The sequence below is a fragment of the Musca autumnalis genome, unplaced genomic scaffold (genome assembly GCF_047663935.1).
Source record: "Musca autumnalis isolate F117 unplaced genomic scaffold, ASM4766393v1 scaffold_4, whole genome shotgun sequence".
Lineage (NCBI taxonomy): Eukaryota > Metazoa > Arthropoda > Insecta > Diptera > Muscidae > Musca > Musca autumnalis.
The window spans coordinates 193,364,699-193,383,385 of record NW_027411977.1 but is presented as its reverse complement, the minus strand read 5'-3'; positions in this window follow the sequence as shown (position 1 = coordinate 193,383,385).

Sequence of the window (18,687 nt, the reverse complement as noted above, 5' to 3'; positions counted from 1 at the left end):
ATAGCATAGAAAGTATATTGCATAAATTATGAAATATGTTGTAAAGAATGTAGATAAAAGGAAAACGAAAAATATGAACAAATCATAAGGTGATAAAAATCCCCGGGCTGCATTGCACCGGAAATGGAAGCAATTTTCTTGTTAAGTAATAAAATGCTATGATTTTTACTGACAACGATGAATCATATATAGTGTGAGCAAATTTATGATGAAATAATAATTCTTTATGCAGAATAAAATTGAATTTCAAATGACCAAACTATACTATGCAAAGAACATCGTGTTAGGTAAATGGTGAAGACGAAGTTGTTCATTTTTATACCCTCAGCATTTATGCTAACGAGGATATATGGGCAATATTTCTGAAAATTTAACGTAGTTGAAGCCAAGGTTTACCCTTTTATAACTCGCGAATTGCGGTTGTATATTCTACAAATTAAATGCTTTTGGATAAAATGAAATGTTTTTAGACGAAGTTGTTCATTTTTATACTCTCAGCATTTATGCTAACGAGGATATATGGGCAATATTTCTGAAAACTTAACGTAGTTGAAGCCAAGGTTTACCTTTTTATAACTCGCGAATTGCGGTTGTATATTCTACAAATTAAATGCTTTTGGATAAAATGAAATGTTTTTAGACTTGGCAAAAAATATTTGTCTTAAAAGATAACTTGCGTGGAAACTGTGGCTATGTGATATATGTAAAAAATAGGTAAAAATGGTGTCTTTTTTGTTTTCTCTCGATTTGTGATTAAACCACAATTTTCACGATTTTGCTGTCAAAGTAAAAGTAGAAGGCAACTTAATAAGGATCATCTCACTAATGTATAACTTTTCAAAATTTTATCTGCGTCTACCATTAAATGATGCTGACATTTTGAAGCCAGATTTTAAGTGTTTTTTTTTTTTGAAATTTTCTTCTAATTTCGTTCCGCAAACAGGGTTTTCAAAAAATTATATGTAGGATTGTAGAACTTGCGATTCGGAGTTATTTGATATATGTGTCGTGAATGTAGCCTACACAGCTTCACAGAAATCTGTATCTAAATACGAAAATTTTGTGCGAACAATTTTCTAAAAATCATATATTTCGGGCCTATTTTTTACAATTGTCATTCGGTTTACTCGTACTTGGTTGGAAATGTTATATTTTTAGGTTGCGGATCTAATAAATCCATCTACGAAAACGCGAGATACGAGAAATTCCAAGGTAGAAAAATCACCTAAAATTGTTTTTGAAAATATCGCGCATTTTATCTCGTATTTTGCGGGCCGTTTCCACTGCAATGAAAAAACTAGTGCACCATCTTTTGCGGAAATAGAGATTAACAAGTAAAAAACGTTAAGTTCGGCTGGGCCGAACTTTTCATACCCTCCACCATAAAATATTCTGAATTAAAATGGAATAATTAGTTTTCATTCCTGTCCCCAACTTTAAGTGGGTGCGTTAAAATGTCAGATAATGTACATGAAATGCTTCATTCGGGAGGCCCTTTTTTATGGTGCCTATATCTAACTATGTATGTTGACAATTTTTGGTGGGCTGGAAATTGGGAGGTACCGTTATATAGGGGTAATAATAAAACATGGACCTATGTTGACAGTTTTTGATGGGAGTCTTTAATATCAAATATCTCCTAATTCGGTTAAAAATTGTAGCTAGAATCCTCAAAATACCGAAAATCGGTACATAACATGGGAACTTCAAATGTCATTAACAGCTAGTTCGGAGGTATGTTGGCTATACGAAAATATGAACTTAAATGAAACATTTTTGTTGCAGAATTTTTGTTGGCTTTTAAATTTCAAATTACAGAAAGTTCGTCCAAAAAATAAAGCTAAGGTACGGAAAATCGGGAGGTTTGTTTTGGGGCAATACCAAAACATGGACCTACGTTCGGTTAAACATTTAAGTAAAATCCTCAAAGTACCGAAAATCGGGAAGTATCGTTATATTGGGGCTATGTTGAAAATTGTTGATGCAGATGTGTGGTGACCACTACAACCTTCAAATGTCAAATTACAGTTAGTTCGGTTCAAAATTGTAGCTAAAATTGCAAAATTACTGAAAATTGGGTGGTAACGTTATATGGGAGCTATATCCGTACATGGACCTATGTTAACAATTTTTGATGGAGAGGTGTTGTGACGACTAAGAACTTCAAATGTCAAATTACTGCTAGTTCGGTTTAATATTGTAGCTAAAATCATCAAATTACTGAAAATCGGGAGGTATCGTTATATGGGGGCTTTATCAATACATCGACCTTTCTTGACAATTTTTTTGGGGAGAGGTGTGGTGACCACTAGGAATTTCAAACGTCAAATGCTCAAATTACAGATATTTCGGTTAAAACTTGTAGGTACAACTCACAAAATACCGAAAATCGTGAGGTACCATTATATGGGGCTATACTAAAACATAGACCTATGTTCATAATTTTTTCGAATATAAGACCATGTTTATATTATAGCCCTTTACCGGGTTAACCTTCTTTTTGAGGATTTATTTGAAATATAAGCAATGGAATTGACATTTAAAACCCAGTGGGTTTGTTAAATTATATATAAACGTACTATAAGTTTTTTAGTCACTAAGAACCCTAAATATCAAATTATAGCTAATTCGATCTAGAAATGTGACTTAAAACGTCAAAATACCTGAAAACAACTGTCTACAACTTTTGTTATATAAGTTTATTGACACTTAAATCGGGGGTACCGTTATATGGGGGCTATACCAAAACGTGGACCTATGTCCACAACTTTTGTTATAAAAGTTTAGTTACACTTAAGAACCCTAAATGTCATTTTATAGCTAAGTCGGTCTGAAAATGTAGCTAAAAACGACAAAATACCGTAACTCGAGGGGCACCGTTATATGGGGGCTATACCAAAACGTGGACATATGTCCACAAGTTTTGTTATATAAGTTTATTGACATTTAAGAACCCTAAATGTCAAATTATAGCAACATCGGTCTGAAAATGTAGCTAAAAACATCAAAATACCATAAATCGGGGGTACCGTTATATGGGGGCTATACCAAAACGTGGACCGATATAGCCCATCATCGAACTTGACCTGCCTGCAAACAAAAGACGCATTTTCCCAAAATGTCACCGAATTTTGGTGGAGAGGTGTGGTGACCACTAAGAACTTCAAATGTCAAATGTTCAAATTACAGCTAATTCGGTTAAAACTTGTAGGTAAAAATCTCAAAATGCCGAAAATTGGGAAGTACCGTTATATTGGGCTATACCAAAACATGTACCTATGTTCATAATTTTTTAGAATATAAGTTGTTTGGTCACTAAGAACCCTAAATATCAAATTATAGCCAATTCGGTCTAGAAATGTGACTTAACACGTCAAAATACCTGAAATCGGGCCGTAACGTTATATGGGGCTATTCCAAAACATGGACCTATGTCCACTAGATTTGTTATATAAGTTTATTGACACTTAAGAACCCTAAATTTCAATTTATAGGTAAATCGGTCTGAAAATGTAGCTAAAAACGTCAAAATACCGTAAATCGGGGGTACCGTTATATGGGAGCTATACCAAAACGTGGACCTATGTCCACAATTTTTCTTATATAAGTTTATTGACACTTAAGAACCCTTAATGTCAAATTACAGCTAAATCGGTCTGAAAATGTAGCTAAAAACGTCAAAATACCGTAAATCGGGGGTACCGTTATATGGGGGCTATACCAAAACGTGGACCTATATCCACAAGTTTTCTTATATAAGTTTATTAGCACTTAAGAACCCTAAATGTCAAATTATAGCTAAATCGGTCTGAAAATGTAGCTAAAAACGGCAAAACACCGTAAATCGGGGGGTACCGTTATATGGGGGCTATACCAAAACGTGGACCTATGCCCACAACTTTTGTTATGTAAGTTTATTGACACTTAATAACCGTAAATGTCAAATTATAGCTACATCGGTCTGAAAATGTAGCTAAAAACGTCAAAATACCGTAAATCGGGGGGTACCGTTATATGGGGGCTATACCAAAACGTGGACCTATGCCCACAGCTTTTGTTATGTAAGTTTATTGACACTTAATAACCGTAAATATCAAATTATAGCTAAATCGGTTTGAAAATGTTGCTAAAAACGTCAAAATACTGTAAATCGGGGGGTACCGTTATATGGGGGCTATACCAAAACGTGGACCTATGCCCACAACTTTTGTTATGTAAGTTTATTGACACTTAATAACCGTAAATGTCAAATTTTAGCTACATCGGTCTGAAAATGTAGCTAAAAACGTCAAAACACCGTAAATCGGGGGGTACCGTTATATGGGGGCTATACCAAAACGTGGACCTATGTCCACAAGTTTTGTTATATAAGTTTATTGACACTTAAGAACCCTAAATGTCAAATTATAGCTAAATCGGTCTGAAAATGTAGCTAAAAACGTCAAAATGCCGTAAATCGGGGGGTACCGTTATATGGGGGCTATACCAAAACGTGGACCGATGTAGCCCATCATCGAACTTGACCTGCCTGCAAACAAAAGACGCATTTTCAGCGTCCTATCTCCATTTTTGTGGATGCTAGAGTGATTACCACAGACGGACGGACGGACGTGCACAGATCGACTCAGAATTTTACCCTGATCAAGAATATATATACTTTATAGGGTCGCAAATGAGTATTTCAATGCGTTACAAACGGAAAAACAAACTTAATATACCCTCCATACTATGGTGGAGGGTATAAAAAACTTCACTTATAAGGGAGCTACATTCATTTTATCCCAAAAAAATAGTGTGTGATGCTACATCAACGGTTCTTGAGTGATCGCCATGTAATATATATGTTTATCGACATAGATGTTCATGGTGAACACTGAAATCGGATGCGGACAAAAATTGTATGAACTTTGCACAAATTAGCGATATTTTATAGTGTTTTTAATGCAGCCGAGGCTACAAATTAAAAGATGTGGTCTTGCTGTACATGAAAATCACATGCGGATAAAATGATTTTGATATTTACGAGATTTACACATATTTTAAAAATGCATATAAATTAAAACGGTTCATTTTAGCTCTATTTCTGTTAAAGAAGCCTATCATGGAACCCTTCTATGGGAACCCTTCTATGTGAATGTAGATAAAGCAAAATCCGCACATTTTCTTAAAAGTTTGAAGAAAAATAAAAGAGCCTATAGATTTTTTCCAATATTTTCAACTCTAGAAAGCATGCGAAAACTATTTTTTCAAACCAAATTTATTTTTGCTACCCAAATATGTGCTTACTTTGGCTATAACATCCAAACTATTATCCCAGTGAAGTTTTTATTTCAAACTAATTTTTTTGTAATTCTTGACGGGTAAATGGACCTATATTTTGAAAAAAAGTAGGATTACATTTAAAATTTTGTCAATTTTTTGTAAATTCCGCGAATACTGAGTAACATTTTACAAATATTATGCAATATACTCACTGACGTTACTTCGTGATAACTTTTTAATGACAATTGTGCAAATTAAAATAACACTGCGCTACAAAAATGGACAAAATTTTTTTGCAGGGGTTCTGATGCATAAATTCGGTATTGTGGGGGTCCATGGAAGACGAAAATACCTTTGGTTTCTTTGGTCACTTCGTTTTTTGATTTTATAACGGTAAATGTAGTGAAAAACGGGGGCCACCGTGGTGCAATGATTAGCACGTCCGCCTTGCACTCAGAAGGTCTGCGGTTCGAATCCCAGGCCAAGCAATATCAAATTTACAACGGTGGCAAAATTCCCCCTCAGTAATGCTGGCGACATTTCCTGAGTATTTCAGCCTTGAAAAACTTCTCTACAAGTGGTGTCGTAAGACACGCCGTTCGGGCACGGCGATAAAAAGTAGGTCCCATATCATTGAGCCAATATGAATCGGCGTGCACTCATTGATATGAGAGAAGTCTCCCTTGTCCCTTCGGGGATGTTGTGGGAACATATGTATATGTACGTGGCCAGATAACAGAGTTATACCCTAATATATCGATAGAAATCATATTCTAGAACAGTTTTAGTCTGCGACCGACCATTTAAAGTCTGGCACTAGATGGCAGCTGATATTAATACTGGATAATGACCATCATAACTAAAACCTTAGGTCAAATTTAAATATATATGATCGAATTGGCATTACAAAATACACTAAGAGGTTCCCAGTGGTCAGAAAACTTCTCCACCGAAAACATAGGTTAACGCTTTGATATAGCCCCATATTAGGTTCCCGACTGATTGAATACATTTTTTATACTTTTTTACCTTGTTTGGGTATCAGTGGTCACAAAATATCTCCGCCTAAAATTGTGGACAAGAAAATAATTATTTCGTTTTAGTTCAGAATATTCTATGGTGGAAGGTATAAAAAGCGCTTTTTTACTCGTTTCTTCTCGAAAGGGAATACAAAATGTAAATGAAGTTTATATTTTCCTTTCATGTTTCATTCTATACCTGCTGCAGCTGATTCATTTACTGGTGATGGTAATAAATGTTATGATGGTTTTTATGAATGAACTCAAAACAATTTCACGCTTTATCTCGAAACTTTGTTTGGCGTAAGTACCTTTTTCCTTTGTAAGGGAAGCGGTAATTTTATGCTATTTAGCTTTGAGTGCACTTATATATAAGGGAACAATGAAATACACTCGAAGAAAACTCACAACAAAAAATGTTGTTTGATAGAAACTTTGTTTAAAGTACGTTTATACCAGCGCACTCTCTCTCTTAATTTATTTGACATTTGTTTTCATAACATTAAAGCACGTATATACTGGTGCTAATTATCGCGATAATTATTCTATATTGATTCAATAGACGGATGTTTTCAAACATTTTACGTTCAAAAGGAATCGATATAACACAATTAAATGTTAATAAACGTTTGTACAAACGTACTCTTAGGATGTGTCCTTAATCAGACATGTATTCCATGTTGTGTATACATTATTTTAATAATAACACGATAGGATGTACTCATTAGAAAAGAAATCGGTCGAATTTTAAGATAAACTAATTGAATATTTTTAACAACCTGATTTATACATATATACACATGTTGCTCAAATTATTTGTTTTCTGACGGGTTTTCATTATTTTAAGAAGGTCACAATGATTATACGGACGCAAACCACTGACATACATTAACCCGAAAGCTATATGCCGAAAATTGCGTAATTAAACGTATTAAATTTCAAAGACAGTACAGTCTCAGTCATATTATGAAAATAGATTATGTGCCCCAATTGAGTATTTGAATACGAACACTTTGACAAGAATTGGAAGACATATATTTTAATGAAAAATATATTTTCAACAATATACATATGTTTTTGAGTGTACTTTAACAGGACAATTCTAAGGGGTAGTTTACACTATATGTAAATGTCATATGACATGAAATTTTCCATCATTATATAGTCGCTAATATGTGCAATATTGGGGATTTTCCTTACGCCATTTAATTTGTGCGTCCACACCAGCAAAATTGTAATAAAATTACGTCTCCACATTGCCTGCATGGATAGATATGGAATGTTTTTATTTAGTGTCATATGACATTGATAGATAGTGTAAACTACCTTTAAGTGTACTGCTGACACCAACAGAAGGAACAACTACAAAATACACAACCTTAGTAATTAGTGCTGCAGTAAATGCAATATTTTAACGCAGATTTACACAATTTACTATTTCGTTCTCTATTGTATTTTGTTCTTTGATTTCCTGAGTGGAAATTGTAACGGATATATTAACAATGGAACATGTCCTATTTCTCATCATCATCACACTTTTATGTGTGTTGTAGAAAGTTGTACAGTTGTGTTGCTTTAACAGGTCGGCAAAAATCAAGCTGAAAGAGAGTTTTAAAACTATTTTGTTGAGTTATTTTTCGAGAGATGTTAAATGGCAAAAAAAGTATATTGTATACATCGTATTACATACGAAAATTTTGAAAACATGTATATTCAAAGGTGATAAAATTCCCATAGTTGCATTGCAAGGGAAATGGAAATAGTTTTCTTGTTAAGCAATAACATGCTGTGTCTTTTGCTGACAACGATCAATCATACACACTTTGAGCAATTTATGAGGAAATAATAATGATTTATGCAGAATAAAATTGAATGTGATATATAATTGCATAATATGGACAGACCGTTGTATACAAAGAACGTGCCGTTACTGAAATGGCATGGAAGAAGTTATTGGTGGCTATAATTTTTAAATGTGCTTGGAATTGAATGAGATAGCAAAATTGTGAAATAATAAAAAAAGATACCACATCAGTACCCTATGGGGAATATTGTCCTGATAACTAAAACATTTTTTATGTCGATTCGGTGAAAAAGTTCCCAAACCGAAAGCGATTTCTAAACAATCCTAAAATCGGGAGGTACTGTTCTGTGGGGGGTTATATGAAAATGTGGAGCAATACCAATAAATCTTTGCAGGAATTTTTTATTTATACCCCGACTAAATGGAAAATTGTCGTCGTTTCACCGCTTTGTAGCCCCAATAAAAAGTACATGCCAAATTCCAGATATTGGTGGGATAATGAGGCTAAAGCCTTTAAAATACCGAAAATCAGGAAGTACAGGTATATGAGGTCATATCAGAAAGTGAACCGATATAGTAAATTGCTAATACCAAACATCCTAGGAATTACTTCTGTATCAAATTATATAAATGCCAAATTTCCACTATTTCGCTTCGATATTGTGGATGTACCATCCATGTTATGGTTAATGGTATAATAAACCAAATTTGGTTACCGAAGGTGACCCTTGTGTTCCTATTTACATCGACATAATGTTATTCGTGGGCAAGTTCATGCTTCCTGACATAACGATTCAAAAACTCTAAAAAAATTCAACAAAAACTCTAAAATGTGTTCAACATATGTATATGGCTGGAGGTCCCTATAATCGAAAGGTGTGATTCACCGACGTAGCCAGGGGGGGGGGGTGGGGGCCGGGCACCCCCGAACTTATTTTGGTTCGCATATGATATTAGCTTATGCTACACACTTTTTTCATTTCTTCCTAAAATTTTATACTGTTTTAAATTTGTTGAGAAATATGAAAAGTATTGGAGGAAGTATTACAGAGTATAATTTAACTACATCTGTATACTTATTGTCCAAAATATATGATTAATTTTTTGCACAGTTGATGTCCAGTTTATACTCGTTTTGAAGGGTCTAATCGTAATTAGGACCGGCTATAGTGTTACTGACTTCAGAACAATGAATATTTATTGAACGCTTGTGGCATAAAACGTCCAATACTTTAGCTTATGAACAAATTTTTGACAACATTAATTCAACAATAATTGAACTGGTTTTTGTAATGAACTATTCTGGTTATTATAAGAATTACAAACTCTTTATTGTGCTTAAAATATGCAAAAAAAATATATACATCAACCATTTATCATGATACCATTTATGTTCCACCGCAGTGATGTCCGTTAAAACTATGTTAAACTGGTCTATTTTTTTACTTCGAATAAGTTTCAGAGATACAGCATACGTTAGAAAATAAGCCCTATTTTGCACTATTCTTAGATTTCTATTTAACGAAATAGGAATTTTCTGCTGATTATTTTGTTAATAAAGGCAGAAGAGTTGATTTAAACCGACTGCATCTAGCATAGAAAACCAAAATAATTGTATTAATTTTTAATGAATTTCTCATTGGAATCGAGCTTGATGATCAATGAATAATGCAAGTGAAAAAGGAAGCCGACGACGATATTGTAATTGTATTTTGGGTAAAATAGGACGCTATGGAATAAATAAGTACTTTCAATGGAAGCATAATATTTCTAAGAATTATCCTATTTCTTCTTCGACTTTGGGAAAACAAAAGAAAAAACTGATCGGATGCCGATTCTTGTTCCTCAAAATCTTAACAAGTAAAAAAGTATCAGTCGGGTTTGCCGAGCCGGGTAAGGCTGTATCGCTCTAAACAGGGAGTACCTTCTGTAAACATATCCAAAGGATCCTCGAACAGACTGCACTTAAACAAAGATGATGAACTTTAGTGGGGGAGTTACCCTAAGGAGCGCCCCGATATGGCGAGCTAAAAATGATCTTTCACAAAATATTACTAAATCCAAAGCTTGGACCAAATCTGTTGCTCCGTTCTAGAAATATCTTGGTTTCTTATTAAAACAACAACGATTGGAATATTAATACAAACAGAACACTGTGCGTAATTTTTGGGTCATGGAAAATTGACCATATTGACACCGCAGCGTGATTAAAGACCAACAACGAGGACATGCGTCTCGGCGTTTTTCCCATCACTTTTACAACTCCTGAATTCCATCTGTCCATACAAAAAAAATACAAGTGGATGACGCCATGATGTCCCAACGTTCCCTCTGCATGGATCGATTCTCATCTAATCACATCTTCTAATAAATTACTCAAAAAATTAGAGTGAAGAAATGAATCTGTAATTTTGAATTTTTGTTCAATGGAAAGGATCTAAAGACCTCTTTCATTTTTATTATGTCAGAAATAAAGCAAGGCAAGGAAGTCAGGCGACGAGGGCTTAAACATTATTTCGAAAAGATTGGATTTTCTAAGAAATTTTTTAGTTGTTTTATCCACAGCGCTACAACCGCTTTGGCTATATTCTCTGTTCTGAATTAAATATGTATTTGTAAACAAAGAAAACACTTTTTTGTATTTCTTTTGTCATTTAACTACGTTGGTCTTACCGAAGTGATGTCAATGAATTGAATGATACTTATCGTATGTATGTATATGGTAATATTCAAAAAAGTTTTACAATCGTTGAAGTTGAGGTTCACCATTTAATAAGTCGCGAACTGCTAATATATTTTATAAAATATGAATATATTTATATTAATTGAAGTGTTTTAGCCACGATCTCATAATATGGACCATAACAAATAATTTACGTGGAAGCTGCGTTGGTGGTAATATAAAAAAATGGGAACATGTGTTGAGGTAAACAAGTTTATTTGTGTTCTTTCTTGATTTCTGGCCAAACCACGCAAAATTCAAATCTGTGCTCAAAGAAAGAACTAAATAATACCCCTTGGGTAACATGGTTCTAGTGCATGACTTTTCGATATATACACTGCATCCCCCTAAAATCGATGCTGACATTTTGAAGTTTTGATTTCAGTGTTTTTCGAATACTAGTTATAGGATTGTAGAACTCGCGATTCCACGTCGTTCGTCGTTCCGTACAGCTTCCGAGTAATAGAAGTCCAAAGGCGAAAATTTGGTGCGTAAATTTTCTGAAAAAAAACCTATTTTTTTGCTTTAAAATTTACAACTGTCGTACAGGTACAGGCGTGATTTTAGTTTGTTTTTATGTGCCAGATCTAATAAGCCCTTCCGCGTTCGAACCCATCCACTAAAACGCCGGATATAGATACCTTGAAAGTAGGAAAATCTGCAAAAATATATTTTGACAATTCCGCGAATTGAACCGCGATTTTCATTGATTATTTTTACATAAATGTAATCCTTTATACGCGATTATAATATTTGCCAAAAAGGTGTGTCACAAATTACAAAGATTCGTGAGTATTATCCCTATTTATCCCAAAATAGAATGTGGTGGCACATCCGCAGTTCTTGACGAATCTGTCTAAAACAATTTATATTGACGTATTTTTAATGGGGGGCCATTGAAATCGGATGCTCCTTATAATCATATGCCCACTTGAAGGTTTTTTGAATAGTAAGATGCAACTGATGGCACACTTTGGCCACTGAATGAAACATGTGGAAAATCCATGCACATTGATAGACATGGACTCCCTGTATCCGAAAAGCACATGCACCTCAACTGATTTAAACGGATTCGCGAATTATACGGGTTTTAACTTTTATGTTTTTTCTTTGATTGTAATTTCAATATTACTCTGTACTTCTTAATTCTATTGCTAATCACACTAAGCCAATATACTTTTACGATGACAAACTATTTTCCTTGAAGAAGATTTAGAAAAATACTTCAGGCTTTGTATGGAAATTTAGCGAAATAGTAGAATAACTCCTAAAACTGTTTCTCCAATTTTCGTATTAAACCAAAAAATATATTTTTGAAATAATATTCCAACAATAAGTTTTTGTCTTTTGTTGTTGCTGCAATATGCATGTTAAAAAACCAATCTTTAAAATGTTGGTCTCACTTTTTTCTGGGCATTGTCTAGATTCTGTAGAAATTTAAAATTTATTTTTTTGAGATTTATATGAACTCTGAGTTAGAATGAATTAAATTTACTCTAAGATTTTTTCATTATTTGTTGATTTTCCGCGAAAATAAAAACAAATTTAGAAATATTTTCACATCAGCGGATTGATATAACATTCTGTTAATGATTTGTACATATATTTTCTTATTAATACCCAAAGGGAATTTTAAAATATTGTTTCTTTATAAGTGAACATAACCCCCCATAGCTTTTGGGAGCAGCATCCAATTTTGTGAACGCGAAAATATTTGAAACCACAATTTTTTTCTAAACCTAAGTACCAAAAACGGCGGATGTGCTCGCAAAAAAATTTAATTTTTTTCAATGGTATTGAAAAGGATATTTGAAATTTACCATCTACTCTAGTTGTGAAGTATATTGACGAGGATCTCCAATTTGATACATGACACCAAAAATAAATGCAATTATTAATAGACCAATTGTTTTATTGTTGAATAACGGGAAAATTGGTCAAGAAGTCTTATGACATTTCAATGAAAATTATGTTATCAGTAATATAAGTCTAAAACAAGGTTTACATAGTAGGTAAATAAAAAGTTTTCGCCAACATGAACTTTTAAAATTTTGGTCGGGTGGGCCCCCCCTGAAATGAAATCCTGGCTACGTCCCTGGTGTGATTGCCATTGGTCCAACCTTTGCTGATTGTAATATTTCTCTTAAAACGTACATCAAATTCCAAAAAGTCTATATCGGACAACACCTTCGGTTATCTCCATCACAAAAGTGAAGAACGTTGCTTAAGTGCAGTTTAAGGGCTGAAATTTTCATTGTGAACATGGGTCGATGGTTTGGAATAGCCCCCATATAATGGGTGCCACACGATTTCAGGTACTTTTACGTTTCTATATATGTTTTCAGACCAAATTAGGTATAATTAGGCATTTAAACTTCCTAGTGGTCAAAAAACGTATCTAATAAAATTGTGGACATAGGTCAATGCTTTGGTATAGCTCCTATATAACAGTACCACCCGATTTCGGGTATTTTGACTTTGTTAGCTACATTTTCAAACCGAATTTGCGATAATTTGGCATTGAGGGTTCGAAGTAGTAAAAAAATCCTTTCCACCAAAAATTGTGGTCTACGTTTTGGAATAGTCCGTAAAAACGGTATCGCCAAATTTTAGGTGCTTGAATGTTATTTGGAATTTGTGGTTCAAAGTGGTTAAAAACTTCTCCAATAAAAATTGCGGACATAGGCCCATGTTTTGGTATGTCATATAAAGGTACCACCGATTTCAGTTTTTGTTGCCATTTGGCATTTATAGTTCCCAGTGATTAAAAAGTATCCATCAAAAATTGTTTACATGGGCCTATGTTGTGTTATTGCCGCCATACGATGAAAACTAGAAAAGGTTGCGGCCTATGACGCCATTTGACATTTTTTTGGAAAGTTTGACAGTTTTTAGCCTAAACGTACTTAGGACAGTTTGACATACGATCACGTGTTGTGTACAGCGACAGTGACCGAATTGGTCCAAAATTTGGCGTTAGTATAGCTATATCGGTCCACTCCTTCAGATACCTCCCCCACATAAGTTGGAAAATGTTCGGAAAAATTGTGCGCACGATAACTCTTGAAGCGAGTAACCGATTTGGTTCATACATTGCACATGGTGAAATGTCTACCAGACATATATGTGATACCAATATAGACTCTATCGGTCCATTCCTTCGGGTACCTCGCACACAAAATTTCGGAAAAGTTCAAAGTAGGACCTGCTCTCGAATAGCTTTGCTGTAACAACTTGTATTCGCTGCCTCCATTACGACGGTACAAGTTTTATCAGAGGCAAGTCCATACTTCTTGAGAAAATAATCCGAAAGGTTTATATGCAATATTGATATGCAATATTGATACAAGATTGAAATTTGGAACAGAGTTGGATATTTAGAATTTAAAATGAACCATATCAGACTACGTTCGATATAGTCCCCATACAAAAGTTGTTAACCAAATTCTCAAACAGAATTGAAGCAATAACTAAAAAATCTTTCAAATGAATACACTGTGCAACAAAATGGAGCTCAAAGTCTGGGGGGTGGAAAATTCCTATTGGAGATGAAAGCCCTTGGTGAGTATATACAGAACCCCGAAGGACAGATTCGCCGTGAGTCGATCTTTCGCGATATGGCGTGATGAAGTTTTTGCTAGAGACCCTGTAAGCCATCAGGAATTAGCGTTATATCTTTGTCCACTGTTGCTTTAGCTGATTTTTGATATGACATGTCATCAGTCACATCGAATGAGGATTATTTTCGTAGAGCACTTCGACCTTCTAACTCGCTTCCTTCAATGTCCTTTTCGTCCTTTATTTTAAGAGCCGCTATAAAAGATTACGTTTTTCAGCTTCGAAATGTTCTGCAAAAATGTCGGCCAGAAAATTTTAGGTACGGCTCTCCTTGACAACAACTAGATTATGTCGAGTTTTCGTGGTCGTTTTGTGCATTTACCCTGTTTTTGTTCAGAAAAATACTATATTTTGTTTTTTTGTATATTCGTTACAGAACATACAAAAACACAGTTTTTTTCTGAGCAAACAGGGGTAAATGCACAAAACGACTACGAAAACGCGACAACATCGATTTGTTGTCAATGAGAGCCGTACCTAAAATTTTCTGGCCGACATTTTTGCAGAACATTTCGAAGCTGAAAAACGTCATCTTGTGGTACTTTTATAGCGGCTCTTAAAATAAAGGACGAAAAGGACATTGAAGGAAGCGAGTTAGAAGGTCGAATGTTCTACGAAAATAATCCTCATTCGATGTGACTGAAGACATGTCATATCAAAAATAAGCTAAAGCAACAGTGGACAAAGATATAACGCTAATTCCTGATGGCTTACAGGGTCTCTAGCAAAAACTTCATCACGCCATATCGCGAAAGATCGACTCACGGCGAATCTGTCCTTCGGGGTTCTGTGTATACTCACCAAGGGCTTTCATCTCCAATAGGAATTTTCCACCCCCCAAAATCGGTTCACAGTGATATTACCCATATAAGTTTACGTTTTGGTATATCCTAGAACCACATTAGCCTTTATTTGGCATTTGTGTTCTAAATCCCGCAGAGAATTGATTTCGAAAGACATTCTATAATTCGCAAAAATTTGGATTTGGGAAATCTTTTGGTGGGGGAACCTCCATGTAGAAGGTGGTGAAAACAGATCTCCGTTTGAATAAAAGGATTGCATTCGCGAATATATCGAATATAGATAGACAGTGTTTGGAGGATATAAACAGTTCTGCCCGAACATAACGCCTTTTCTTCTTTAAAGTGCATATCCAGATATCAAACACTAACTTCAGTCCCATTAAAAAATTTTTGTATTATTGTAAGAAGTGATAGTGTCCGTGAAAACCAACTAAAAATTCAGAAAATTACATTAAGAAAAAAAGAAAACATTTTTATCAGGAATCGTGTGATACAAACTACGACTCATAGACTCCAAATCGAACTCGCAGTACTCGGCAACATTTTAGCTGAGTCCTTAAAAGTAGGTTAAGTCGAAAAAACTCTATCTGATACCTCAATGGTTGTTGTGTTCCCGCATATTTCTATCTTAATTGTATTTATTTACTCGATGGCATAAAAGTTTTTCAAGGACTATGCCCAAAACCCAGTCACTTTTGTTTTTGAAAAACAAGTAAAAAAGTATTAGCCTAGTTTGGCGACGGAGATATACCCTCAGCCTGTGTGAGTCTGTAGAGAGATCGAATACGGGACACATAACCCAAACAGAAATGCAATAGAGAAACATAAAAAGACTTTATTTTAGTTGCAAAATACTCGTGCAAAAATAAGATGTGCATATTTGACAGTCCTTAAGAAAAGAATAAGAAAATGTAATTATTGCTAAACATATTTTTGTTTAATATTTATATAATAACTAGCTTAACCCGGTGCGCTTCGCTACCCCGACTAAGTGAAAAATAAATGAATGATTCCTACGTAGGTCACATTTACAAATTTTATATACTCTAACACTCCTGAGTCCACTCTCTCCTTTAAAGAAGATAATTAAATTAGGAACAACACTAAAATTAGTTGAGGATACTTGTAATTTATTCAGCCTATAGGGACATCTTAAATTACACTTAGGATAACTGCTTCTATTATTGATAATTTTTACTCCAATATTGGTATAGATATGTCAATAATGATACAAATTTCATTGAAATGGGACGTATATATCAAATCAAATAAATGAAATCGGCCGAAAATATATATGGGCGCTATATCCAAATCTGAACCGATTCCGATATAATTTTGAACATCTATTTCCAGGCCAATATTCGTCATAAATTCCAAATGTCATTGAAATCGTACATATACAGCGTTTTTGGTGCATTAAGTTCATCAAATCGGACGAAAATATATATGGGAGCTATACCTAAATCTAAACCGATTTCGATATCATTTGGCACATATATTTCTAGGCTAAGATCCACCACACGTTAAAAATTTCATTGAAATCAGACATATATAGCGTGTTTGGAGCATCAAATACATGAAATCGGCCGAAAATATATATGAGCGCTATATCCAAATCTGAACCGATTTCGATATAATTTGGAACATCTGTTTCTAGGCCAATATCCGTCACATATTCCAAATTTCAACGAAATTGGAGATAATAGCGTGTTTGGTGCATAAAATACAGGAAATCGGCCGATAAAATATATGGGAGCTATATTCAAATCTGAACCGATCTCGATATAATTTGGCACATTTATGTCTAGACCAAACCCCGTTACGCATTCCAAATTTCAGCGAAATTGGACATATGTATATAGCGAGTTTGGTGCATAAAATACAGGAAATCGGCCGAATATATATAAAGGAACTATATCCAAATCTGAACCGATTTCGATATAAATTGGCACATTTATTTCTAGACCAAGTCCTAAAACACATTCCAAATTTCAGCGAAATTGGCATATATAGCGTGTTTGGTGCCTCAAATACATGAAATCGGCAGAAAATATATATAGGAGCTATAGCCAAATCTGAACCGATTTCGATATTAATTGGCACATATATTTCCAGGCCAATATCCATCACACATTTCAAATTTCAGCGCAATTGGATATATATAGCGTGCTTGGTGCATAAAATACAGGAAATCGGCCGATAAAATATATGGGAGCTATATTCAAATCCGAACCGATCTCGATATAATTTAGCACATTTATTTCTAGAACAAATTCCGTCAGACCCTCCAAATTTCAGCCAAATTGGACATATATAGCATGTTTGGTGCATCAAATGTGGAAAATCGGCCGAAAGTATATATTGGAGCTATATCCAAATCTGAACCGATTTCGATATAATTCGGCACATTTATGTCTAGACCAAATTCCGTTACACATTCCAAATTTCAGTGAATTTGGTCATATATAGTGTGTTTGGTGCATCAAGTACATGAAATCGGCAAAAAAATATATATAGGAGCTATATCTAAATCTGAACCGATTTCAAAATAAATTTGCACATACAGTTTGACAAGTAATTGTTTTCAAACTGAGGAAACGAACACTTTTCATGCATTAATTACTAAAAAATGACAAATAGTTGTGATAAAAATGTCGGGTTTTTTGCAAAAATTAGTTGGTCGACTTATTTAAGACCAAAATCAATGGATAAATAAAAAATTAACCTGCTTAGTTCATCAAAAATAACCAAAAGATTAATTAACACGTAATGCAAGGTGCCAAGAAAATGTTTTCAAAATGTAATTGAGGTTCCAAAAACCCCATGTTTTCGGTAAATACTTAAAAATCATGACATTTTATGAATTTTGTTCTTAACAAGCATTAGTTGCTAACAAGAATCAACAATATTAGGCATGGAATATCCCCACTAAGAGGGTTACCATATGGACCAAGGGGGTACCAGATCGTATTACATGTAAACGATGTCCTATAGGTCTCAAACCGGTAATATCTGAAAACTAAGACATTTTATGAGTACATTTTTAGTTCACCAGGATGGACTTCCATCAATTACAATAAATATTGCCTTCAGAATAGCTCCATCAGGAGGGTTGCCAGATCGACTAAAAAAGTACCAGGTCTTATTAACAGTAAAATGGACCAACTAGGCCCACAACCACAGCCTACAAGTGGTTCATTCAACTCAAAATTTATTAAGAGATAAGAATATTTCATGAAACAGTCGAAAATAGCACATTTGGAGACTAATATTCCTTAGAAATTTGTGGGGTACAGATTTCTACAATTTTCGCAAATGCTTACTATGACCTACTGGAGACATTTCGTGTACTGTAAAGTAATACTGTGACTACAATTTCTAAGTGACGGGGAAATAATGCTACAGTGTTTCCATGGTATACCATCAAAGCCAAAAAACTTACGGGAATTCCTCAATCTG